This window comes from Euleptes europaea, chromosome 15 (assembly GCF_029931775.1).
Source record: "Euleptes europaea isolate rEulEur1 chromosome 15, rEulEur1.hap1, whole genome shotgun sequence".
NCBI lineage: Eukaryota > Metazoa > Chordata > Lepidosauria > Squamata > Sphaerodactylidae > Euleptes > Euleptes europaea.
Window position 1 is genome coordinate 38,629,495 of NC_079326.1, and position 12,490 is coordinate 38,641,984.

General features: G+C 40.9%; 1 long non-coding RNA gene across 1 annotated transcript; it reads left to right on the plus strand.

The window, feature by feature from the left end:
* The first annotated feature begins 1,578 nt into the window (after positions 1 to 1,578).
* Positions 1,579 to 8,031, plus strand: LOC130488040 (uncharacterized). Its single transcript, XR_008933805.1, has 3 exons — positions 1,579 to 1,712; positions 7,606 to 7,663; positions 7,970 to 8,031. It is a non-coding gene; the product is annotated as an uncharacterized LOC130488040 (long non-coding RNA).
* The last annotated feature ends 4,459 nt before the right edge of the window (positions 8,032 to 12,490 follow it).

The window sequence follows — 12,490 nt, forward strand, 5'->3', positions numbered from 1 at the left end:
GTAATAATCAAACTAATTAACTGATTAAACTGCAACCTTCGTTAACATTATTTTGTCAGACAAGACTTTGGGTATATAATAAAAGGATATGTGAATTAGACTAATTTTTAAAAAATATCTCTTTACTGGTATTATTTTTTCAGTGTTGGGTATCAATAAGTAAGAGGAATGTATCCTATGCAGCATATTTTTTTCTATTCTGTAGAGAAATCCTGACTTGTGAAGTTCAGTGGTACCTCACATTACCTTTTTATGAGCTAAACTCTAGTATCACAAATTGTGTGTGATGTCATTGCTTGCTCAGATTTGTTAAATAAAAGGCCAGGTTGATGTAGATCTCTAACCCTGTAAAGACTGACTGAAGGTTCTGATACAAGTAAAGTAAGCAATGGAAAAAAATACACCTAGTGAGTGAACTTCACAAGCAAGTGTTTTGTTGTTGTTATAAACTACCTTTTGTTTCCATTTGGCAAAGCAACGTTGTCTCCTCTTAGTTGTATGGGCAACTAACAATACAGGTTTAAGAACACTTTCCTGGGAGTAAACCCCGTTAAATAGACTTAAGTAGGATTCTGAGAAGGCCTTCTGAGGATTGCTTTCTAAATCAACAAGTAGATGACATTATTTTCTGGGCTTCTTAATGATTTACTAATAAACTCTTGCAATCCTATGATTTACTAATGAATTCGTGCTGCATCTATGTCTTTGGTCATTGTACAGTGAGCAGCGAGAAAGATCATGCATCACATCTTGAAGCTGCTGAGTCTATTGGTCTATCAAGGTCTATATTGTCTACTCTGACTGGTAGGGTCTTCTGTCCAGGGTGTCAGGCAGAGGTCTTTCACATCACATACTACCTGATTTGTCAAACTAGGATTGAGCCTGGGATCTTCTGTATGCAAAACATGTCTCTGCCACTGAGCCATGGACCTGCAGAAATGCTAATTTGGATAAACATTCTTGTATTTCCCATCTAAGTATACCAAAAGCATAGGGTGAGTTTGCTAAAGTATCCTCAAAGTGGGGTAGGTAAATTCCAGCAAGCATATTTCCAGGGGATAGCCAGTAAGGCTTCTGATTGACTATCGGAGATTTGATTGCTCATGCAGATACTTTTAAAGCATTGCTTTGGCAACAGCTGCCACCAATGCACAAGGATCCACACTGTGTTACTGAAGTTAAGCTGTAACAATCATTTTGTGGCTGGTTCCACCTCCTGCGGCAGCCATTTTGTGGCAGCCATTTTGTTGCTGCACCCACAATGTTGTGTCAGAATTCCAAAGGTGCCTGCAGGTTCAAAAAGGTTGGCCACCCCTGCTTTATACCATTCATCTTACCCTTGATTGAATATTTGACACAGGGAGTGGCTAAATGGCAAACACTTTAGAATACGTCACTAATCCCTGTTCAGCCGTCATTTTGCTTATATTTAGAGCTGTTCATTAATGTTACTCGTTAACATAACCAAACCTTTGCTCACTGATGCTGTCTCTTGTCTTCTTCCTGTGTGTGTAGGTGAAAAAGAGGAAACTTTAAAGAATGATGAAAAATCCCCCAATAGTGAGGCCGTGACTGATACCCAAGGGAACAGGGTGGATAAGCAAAGTGCCAATGAAAAGCCATCAGATAGTTCAGATGACGATGAATGCAACTGTGAGCAGAGTGATGGTGAAGCAGAGAAGAGAACTGCCCCACTAGAATTAATGGGAGAGGTACAGCATGATTTCTCCCCTTTTTAAAAACAAATAGGCAGTCTTGTAGAAGAAGGTTGCTGAGCTCCTCCTATCATACGGTATAAAATTCTCTAGTTCTGATTGAAATATGCATAATTGTCTAATTTAGCAGAACAGGGCTTGTGGTGGAAATGAAATATGAATCATTATGGTGTTCATCCAAACGGTGGGGCAGGCATGGCCACAACCAGAAAGTGTGTTGTGTGAATTCTCTTGCCATGTGAACCATAAATGGGAGCGGGGGGAACGGACCCAATTTTATACCTCAGACTGAATAATGTGTACTGGCCTATCTGCCTGCAACGTGAATGTAATGTGGATGCAGGTTGGTTGGTGAGACTGTAATTTTTTATGTGCCACTGTAAGTAACTGTATTCTAGTCAAACATACTTTTGCACAGTGCAATCCTAAACAGAGTTACAACCCTTCTAAGCCCATTAACTTCAGGGGACTGACAGCGCATACCTGAGCTTTAAGGGCGAAAGCCCTTAGGAGGCCAGGAAGGCACTGCGCCAGCATTAGGGGCCCCGCGCCAGCGTCCGGGCTACTTACACTGGCATTAGTGGCCCCAACGCCTGTGGGGAGGCCCAGATGCTGGTCTCCGGGTGCTGCCGTGGCAGCGCCGCCCTGGGACACCAAATGGGGCCTTCTGCCAGCATCCCACCAGTATAAAGGCCCGTGCCGGTGTTCGGGGGTGTTCCGGTGTCCCTGGAGGCGATCCTGGGGTGTTCCGGGGGGGAGGAGCTGCTGTTAGGCAGCCTCCTGTTCCCTTTCTCCCCAGGTATGCCAGCAGCGAGAAGAGCGAGGCTACACGCCTGCTTTTTAGCAGGCACAGCCTCACTTTTCTCTATGGGGTGAAAAGCTCTATTTAAAATTTAAAAACCCTTTAAAAGGCTTTTTTTGAGTTTTCGGCACCGGGGAAACGGGTTAGGAGGCGCTGCAGCGGTGCCTCCTCCCCGCCATTCCCCCACACTGAAAGCTCAGGAATGCACTGTTAGAAGAGCGTTTCTATACTTAGGATTGCACTGGCAGTCACTTCCAAGATATTGCGCTTAAAATTTTGTGCATTTTATGGCAACCTTCCAAAACCTTCCTTCAACTGACCAAAGTACAAGCAATATTAGCATATAATTTAATTTGAAATTCTCTTCTTTGCTTTACATTGCCTTAACTAAACCAGAACAAAAATGAAAAGGTTTACCCTGTGTATCAAAATGGCAGTATCAAAATGCTTAGCACTATGCATGTAGGGAAAGTCTCCTGAAGCTGCAGTCTGGGAAACTTTCCCCGACTTTTTTATTATACCCTTCTTGCTTTTTTCACTCTTTTCAATACACACCTTAGTATCCCTTGAGCTAATTTAAACAGAACAATAGATCAAAGACTTTCTGAATGAACATATTTCAAGCTTCAAATCAATATGTAACACTATGGATTTAAGTACAATCCAAGATGTGTTTTGGCAAAAACATTTTGTTCAAAAAAATCAAAGTCAGAGTGTTACTATTTCCCCACAGATTGGTTTTAGACACCATTTGTCTTAATAAAAAATCCAAAGTACATACTTTATGCATATTTGATGAATAAAGCATAATCCTAAATGAAAGAGGTCTTATATCTAGACACATCATGTTCTGATAGATGCGTTCATATCAAACAATATTAAAATTAATCATATATTCACTGTCTGTATTTTACTCTTGATCAATATTTATGGTACTGATTGCAATAATCAAGGTATTTAACACAACAGATGCTGATGAAAATGCTGATAAGTACAAATGTCATAGAATCATAGAGTTGAAAGGGGTCATACAGGTCATCTAGTCCAACCCCCTGCTTAATGCAGGATCAGCCTAGAGCATCCCTGACAAGGGTTTGTCCAGCCTCTGCTTAAAGACTGCCAGTAAGGGGGAGCTCACCACCTCCCTAGGAAGCTGATTCCACCGTTGAACAACTCTTACTGTAAACAATTTTTTCCTAATATCCAGGTGGTACCTTTCCTCCCATAATTTAAACCCATTATTGCGAGTCCTATTCTCTGCTGCCAACATGAACAGCTCCCTGCCCTCTTCTAAGTGAAAGCAATCATGTCCCCCCCTCAACCGCCTCTTGTCCAGACTAAACATTCACAAGTCTCTCAGCTTTTTCTCATAGGGCTTGGTCTCCAGGCCCCTGATCATCCTCGTTGCTCTCCTCTGCATTTGCTCCATTCTGTATACATCCTTTTTGAAGTGAGGCCTCCAGAACAGCACACAATACTCCAGGTGCGGCCTGACCAATGCAGTGTTCAGTGGAACTATGTCATCTTGCGATTTGGATGTTATGCCTCTGTTGATACACGCCAAGATCGCACTAGTCTTTTTTGTCGCTGCATCACACTGGCTGCTCATATTTAACTTAGGGTCCACCCGTACCCTAAGTTCCCGTTCACACACACTCCCATCCAGTATGCATGTTCCTCATTTTTGTTACCCAGATGTAGAACTCTGCACTTACCCTTGTTGACTTGCATCTTTTTCACATCTGCCCACTTTTCTCTCAGCCCACGCAGAGTTCTCTCGCCATGAAAACCCTACGGGGTCGCAATAGGTCAGATGTGACTTGACGGCACTTTCCACCACAGTACATTGGCTGATAGCAAGGAGCTATCTATTGAAACTCAAATAATGTTTCTAATGTTGATGAAGATAAATGCAATTGTGCTGATAATGACTACAGTGACTGTATAGAGAACTGTATTGCTTCCATATTAATTTAAGGATTTATTTGGCTGTTGACTTGAAAAAGGTGCCTAATTTTGAGAGCAAAGGTTACATTTAAGTATACTTACAGTGCAGTCCTAAGGAAGTCCTACTTACACCCTTCTAAGCAAGAAGGGACATCCTTATAAGCAAGAGCATGCCTCTGTTTAGAATTGTATTGTTAAATAACTGGCTAAAGTAATAGTGCAACAATAATTACACTTTACCTGTATTACCTGTATTTGCAACAAAGTATCTTAAAAGTAAGCTGTGCCTCTATAGTAAAAATAAACTGTGTTTGAAATAATTTGCTCTCTTGGGCTCTGTGCATTGTGCAAAACCATGGTTTAACTAAACTAACCATAGTTAGTGTGGTTGTCTGAATTCAGTCTGCTCTGCTACCTATGGTTAATTGGGGTCTCTCAACCCAGGATCTGAAGCCACTTTATTAACCACAGTTAATTTTAACTGTGGTTTTGCATGATGTCTGAATGCAGAGATCCAGGTTTAATTCTGGCTTGTCCTTTGGTGATGACCAGCTACAGAGAGAAGGAAATGAAATCAGTATTTGTCACCTTGCACCAAAATGTGTCACACAATTGTGACCTGAACCCTTGTTTCACAAGCTAACTGTGGTTGAAATAACCTATGGTTTTGTGAGATGTCTGAATTAAGCCTTAGAATAGTAATGTTCAAAATCGTGTATTAATATTTGTGGTTCATTTACCATTTTGGAGGTGTGGTATCAAATAACAGATTAATTTCAATTAATTCAATAACTATTGATCTAAAGATAAAGGGGAATCGGTATGAATGTGCAATAGAATTTGTTTCTATTAGGACAAGATATATGTGGATTTAAAATTTCCTGACTTTTCCCCCTAGGGATAATCACAGCTAGATTTCTGCTGTTTGTATCAGAATGTGTATAAAGTGTGTGTTCCTAAACTTTTATTAGGACAAGTGTTATCTATGGGAAAACGTCCATGGGGAAAAAATTAGTATTCTGACTTTGATTTTGTAATTAAAAATAAAATAAAACCTCAACATTTTTGGCCTTGGTATGTCTTGAATCAAATCAAAGTATCGATTTGAAGCTTGAGATGTACTCCTTCCAGAGTGTTCTGATCCATTATTCTGTCTTAATTATTTTGAGAGCTACCCAGCTATGTACAGAGAAGAGAGGGAAAAGCAAGAAGGGCATCATCAAAGCATCAGGGAACGTTTTCCAGAGTTACACTTGGGGAATTTTTTCACATGCCCATCTGAGCATTTTAGTGTGAAGAATCCTTTTCTTGCCATTCACCTGAGGTCCAGCTCCTTTTTGAGCCAGACTTCCTAGCCTTTTTCTTTCTTTTTTCTTTTAGTATGGGATATCACATTATGAATCTCCTTACACTGTCCCAGTGTCTTACCGCTTCCACTGAACAACTGCATGTCTTGGTCCTGCTTCACAAATGGAATATCCTCTAGGCAGCCTCAGGTGTTATTTCACAGACACTGAAGTTATTTTAGACAGTCTCCAGATGTCTGGCTTAATTTTCTCTTAAGCATACTTTTTCAGCCTTTCTCCCATCCATACGTGCAGGTGAAAAACTCGAAATCTCTCAAGTGTGTGGATAGCAAATAGCACTTTTAAATGCTCTTGTGCTTGGGTTCCGTGTGTGTGTGTTAAGTGCTGTCAAGTCCCTTCCAACTCATGGCGACCCTATGAATCAATGTCCTCCAAAATGTCCTATCTTTGACAGCCTTGCTCAGGCCTTGCAACTTGAGGGCTGTGGCTTCCTTTATAGCAGGGGTGGAGAACGTCAGGCCCGGGGGCCATTTAAGGCCCACGAAATCATTTGGTCTGGTCCTTCGTGGGTCCTGGCAGATCTCTAGCTCTGAAGGAACTAAGACTGGCAATCCTCCTCCTCTCGCGGACGGGAATAGCCTCTATTCAAGGTGGATGTGAGTTTGTTTTGCTGAGAAAAGGAACCTTTTTCCCCCTTGCAGAAGAGTCGTTAGCTATGGGGCTGCTAGGACTGCCCAAGAAACTGTATTAACCCTTTCCCACCCAGAGAAACGTATTCCCTAGGTACTACAAGAGGGCTGGGGGCGGAAGTGGCGACAATGGAGGGGTTAAAGGGGTCAGGGCCGGAATGTGCATGCGGGGGGGGGGGGCGAGTTCTTAGCCAGTGTGTCCTCATTTCATCCCTGCAGGCAGAGGTAGCAGGAGCTGGCTGTAGAATCCGGCCCCGACCATGCAGAGCAGGAGCAACTTTGGCGTGTGGCTGGATGGCTACGCCCAGCTGGTGCAACAGACCATCCTGTGCCACCAGATGGGCAAGTGCGCCACTGGTTGGATGCCTGCCTGCTTGCCCATGCTGGGGGGGGGGTCATCTAGGGCAGCTGCCTGCTTGGGGCTTGGTTGGCTAATTTTTAAGTTGATAATTTTGTATGATGTTATAAATATCCAAATGGCCCTTGGCAGAAAAAAGGTTCCCCACCCCTGCTTTATAGAGTAAATCCATCTCTTGTTGGGTCTTCCTCTTTTCCTACTGCCCTCAACTTTTCCTAGCATGGCTGTCTTTTCTAGTGACTCTTGCCTTCTCATAATGTGACCAAATGTGTCATTTTAGCTTCTAGGGTCAGATCAGGCTTGATTTGATATAGAACCCACTGATTTGTTTTTTGGGCAGTCCATGGTATCCGTAACACTCTCCTCCAACACCACATTTCAAAGGAGTCTACTTTCTTCCATAGGCAGGTTGGGTTCCATAGGCAGGTTGATTTCCAATTGCCTTTCAACCTTCCTAAATCCATGTGTGATTTCAGTCTCAGTCGGCCCCTAAGGTAGATATTTTGCATGGAGCAGTTTTCAGGACACCTTGCTGCCATAGCTTTGGAAATGTGATGCGGGGAGAGGGGAAGCCTGTTAAAGCTGGAAAATCTGCAGGGTTTGGTATTGGGGTGAGAAGGAGCTTCTAAAATCTCATACATCTTAAAATTAATTTATTTAAAAGGGCAATGTTTCAATGTTTGTATATAAAGAGTTATTTTTCTTCAAAGGTTGTTAAAAACTGAATATCTAGATTTTAATCTTTGTTTGGTACTAGCCTATTTGCTTTCAAATATGTTCTTTATAGTTTCTGAAAGCAATAATGGGACGGGACTACAATCTTGCCAAGAAACTTTGTCAAATGAGTAAGTATGTATATACTTTACCTGATTTCTGTTGTTTCTCAGTATCTCAGTTTTCTAAGTTATGAATTAGGAAGCCATTCCTAATTCTGTGGGTACAAGGACTGTAATGCTAATAACACTTTCCTGGGAGTGAGCACCATTGAATAAAATGGGACCTACTTCCAAGTTAGACCTGTTTAGAATTATTCCCAGAATCTCCTACATGAAATAGAATTGGAACTCTTTTTGTGTGTGTGTGTGTGTGGCAAATTTTCAGTTTTCCATGTCAACATTTCAACATGAATTGTCCTTCTTATCAAATTCCAGTTCTTATATATGAACCTCAAAATCCTGAAGCCCAGCAGTTTATTCCACTGATTGAGCGAAAACTGCAATTAGGTAAGTTTAAGAAAAAAAATAACTACTGCATTATAAATGTGCTTTCCAGTGGCAAAGAGTGATGGTGTCTGGAAAACAGAGGATCGAGACCTTCCTATTATGCCTGAGTGCTTTGAAGTTGATGACTGATGTATTGATGGTCTCTTAGTTATTTATGCTGATAGCAAATGTGATTTTGCTGCTTATTGTTGCCAAGGAGCATCCTAACTATAGACAGTTGACTTTCAAGGTGATAAAAAAATGTGAGTTATACATTTGTTGCCAAATTAGTGTTAAAAGAGTGGAGGAGAGGCTGTGATCTACTTCACAGTTTATGTTCCAGACTGCAGAAAGTGTGAGGAGGTCCACAAACATTTTGAGAACACATAACAGACATGTGCCAAGGTGCCACAATTGGTCATTGCTCCCTGGTGCACATGTGCTATAAGTTTAGAGTCATCTGTCTCCGCTTGACACATGTGTTTACTATGGTGAGTGCTAGTGTATGTGCATGTGTGGAACAGCTTTCTGAGGTCTGCATAAAGGTAGCATTTGCTATTATGGTGATCCAAAGGCCACTGTAAAAGAATTAGCACTCTAGGCATATATATCTTTCTCTTTCCAACCAAGGCTGGGAAATAGTATTGCTGATTCTAGGCAACAGTTCCAAAGATTTAGATGGCTGCTATGTGCAGAAATGAAGAAATATTTCAAGCACAGCCATAAAAATTGCAAATGCCCAGTCAATAAAGTGCTGGGATTTTTTCCAGACGTTTTCAGTATCAAAGTTGGCTGTTGAGCTAAGGGGAAAGCCAGATAAGCTTCACTCGGTGACTCAAGTTGGATAAGAATATAATATACAAGTGGGGGCCCACGAAACTCGCCAGGGAGGGAATACCTCCTCCCATTGCTGAGCCCCCCAAGGCCACCCCCCAGTCCCAATCACCTCCCAGTCCTGAGGCAGCAACTCCCCCCCCCCAAGATTAGGTACACAGAGTTTTGGGGGGATTAAAAACCCTCTGTGTTTTTTGTTTTTTTTAAGTTTCAGAGTTGTCAGCAGAAAAACCTGTTGGGCGTCAGTCTGCCCTCTATCTGCAGATTTAAGTATCCGCAGGCAGGGTCAGACTTGGGAATTGGATATATAGGGGGTTTTTTAAGAAAAAGCCATACTTTCCAGAAGATCACTGTACATCTGTGAGAAGAGTCTTTCAGTTTTGATACTAGCTGTGCCATTTTCATAGATATGTGTGACTTCACAGAATCCTGCCAGTGTTGTTGGGTGCGGTGCTGTTTTATATAGCCATCGCAGTGGTGCTTTCTGGGATGGTCAGGATAGCAGCATCCCCAAACAGTGAAGAAAGGAAGTCCTGCCAAGGGTTTGGTCCACTATGTAATGGAGGATTGATGAAATCCAACTAAATAAAGCAGGAGTCCGGTGGCATCTTAAAGACTGAGAAAATGTGTAAGCATTTGTGAATCAGAGTGCAGTTTGAAGTGAGCTGACTCATGAAAGCTTATTGCGGGAATAAATGTCCTTAGTCTTTAAGGTGTTTCAGGGCTCCTGTTTTATTTTGCTGCTACGGAATAAAGCAGCTACCCATCTGAAATCCAACTGTAGTTCATGTAAAGATATCTTTAACCAAGCTTGAAAATCCTAATTTGGGTTGAGGCAAGCCTCTTTGTGATTGGTTATTAATCAAAATCTGTATTCAAAATAAAATAATACCGTTATTCAAAACATACAGGAAGAACAGCCTAATAAACACGCATGAGACAAAATATCTTTGACAATAAACATATATGGAAATTTCATGTAACTAAGGTGTTAAACAAGTATGCTGTAAACATTTAAGCATACGGGCCACAGATGATTAAGGCCACTGGTTTCATAATTGATGGCAGGAAGTCAGTTCCTCTGCTCATCTTTTCACTGCTAATGGAAAACTCACACATAGCATACCATGCCTGTTGCTTTTCCCCTTAGATCTGGAAAACTCCTAGACCTGAGGGGGAGCAGTGGGCTGATGGGGTGCAGCTGCTGCTTATACCAGAAGTGGGGGCAGGAAAGAGGAAGTGTGGGGCAGGTGAAATGCTCAGGGGGTGGGCCAACCACTCTCAAGTTGAGTGACACTTGCATTCTCTCCATTTCCGTGTTAGAAAGCGTTCAGGAGGCCGATGGTGAAGGAACCGATGATGAGAGCACAGATGACAGTGAAGAGGATACTAGCGATTCAGTAGACAGCGGGGCTGAAACTGAAGCAAGTTCTGAAGACTCCGATACCTAGGAATTGGGGAGTGCCAGGAATGAGTGCTTTTTTTAGAAAAAAAATCTTGTTATTAAACCTCCTGATTTTAATGTGTACATTTTAAAGGATTTCCTTCTATGCTATATGTTTTTTCTACTTAACGTTGCCTCAGCGTTCCAGGACTTCCATCTGGAAGTTACGGCCGCACGCAAACTTGTTGACTGGAGACGCAACTCCTGAAATATATTCTTATTTGAGCAGTTTGGGGGATAAAAATCTATGATGCGTTTTATTAATTATGTAAACTTGATCCATAGGATAAGGTCAGTTGATTCTGATAGTATGGATTTTTTTAGGCTCGCTAGCTGTGAGGCGAGCAATGGTTACAGGGTTGGCACTTGGGGCAGATACAGATTTATTGGTGATCATTGCTATGTTTAAATCTGTCCCATGCTGTTTTCAGGTTGGGTTTTATTCCCCTCTTTTTTCTTCCCCTAAATATGTCCCATCCCAACTGTCTCACAATATAAGCCCTTGTGAGGAGAATATCCTGTTTTCCTGTACCCTGCTGAATGTCCTGTCTTTTAACCGTTGTATTAGAATAAGCATTCATACTTCCACAAGAAGTAAGAACTTGGATGGGCAGTTCTGAAATTTCAGAACTTTTATGCAGTATCCATCACTTTCCTTTGACAGTATTTCTGTTTTGTTTTTGTTTGGTGGGCAGGAGTGGAGGTTTGAAGTTTGGTTTGTCCGTTGACAAGGTATCACCTGATTGCATAATAAGGTTGAAACATTTAGTTGATCATTGGCAGTGCAATCCTAAGCAGAGTTGCCTCCTTCCATACTCATAGGCTTCAGTGTACTGAGAAGGGCAAAAACTCTGTTTAGAACTGGACTTCAGCTAACCGAAGGGTTATAATTCACTAGGCCTGATCTTAGGAGAAGCATTTCTCTTTTACTGGAAAGTCTCTTCCTAGATGGTGCCTACTGCATAATGTATAAGCAAATACAGTATACTTTTTTTCCCTTTGGAATAATTGTTTTCTCCATATGCAGAGTTATGCAGATTTAATCAATAAATTATCTATGTTGCTTCATCGTATGTGTTTTTGTAATCAATTAGAGGGTTGTTGCTTTTTTTAAATCAGGTGACTGCTGCAGCAAAGTTATAATGTGAACCTGCAGAGTATAATCAACAGAGTTCACAGCCCAGGTAAAAGTCTTTGCAAATACTGCACTCCAGATTAAAATGTAGAACTGCTTCACCAGAAGATCCTGCATACAACACATGGCGTTTTTCTGGAATATTTGAAAAAGTGGATTGCTTTTGAAGCTTACGGAAGGTGCAGGGGACAGAGCGCTACTTTAGAGTCATGTGCATTCCAAATGCCCAGTTGTTGAACCTAGAAAGAGGCTGATTAATCTTTCCCCAGGAAAATGCTGGGAATGTTTCTTTTTTAAAATAAATAAATAAAATTTTTGTTATATAAAGGGATACAAAAGGAAAGATAAGAAAGGGAAAGAATAAAAGTATCCAACATACCAATAACTAACTAAAAAATTACAATTTCAATGCAGATCAAACAAGCAACATTGCTTTACATTTCGATATTTGGACAAGTTGTATGAGTAGCATAATCAATAAATGGTCATCCTGGATTGTGTCTCCACACACCACATAAGTATCTAAACTAAAATTAAATTAAAATTACAATAGTATACCATTAAATATTGTCCATTTTCTCACTTAGAAATCAATGTATTCATAAAGTAATTTCAGTTTCTCATGATGCTGTTCAAAGGTCATTTCATTACTTGTGTTAATCATGTTGGTCGTTTTGGCCAGGGTGGCATATTCCGTTAATTTGTCTTTCCATACTTCTATATTTGGAAGAAGCGGTTTCTTCCATTTCTTTGCTAAAACCACCCTCCCAGCAGTTGTAGCATATTTGAATAAGGGGAATGTTTCTTTAAAATTGTTGGTATTAGAACACATTAAGAACACATTTGTAACATTAAAATGAACACAAACTAGATTATCATTGGTTGGTCGAGGGTAGTTCCTGTGTAAACAATAAGAGAAAATTAGATATCTTGCTGTTACAAGAGTAGATATGACAGCCAAGGAAGAAATGGCATATGAAATAAACGTATAAGGAAATATTGGTACATTTTATGCAGCATAAAAGAGGTAATCTTAATGGCCATTTGAGTGCATCTC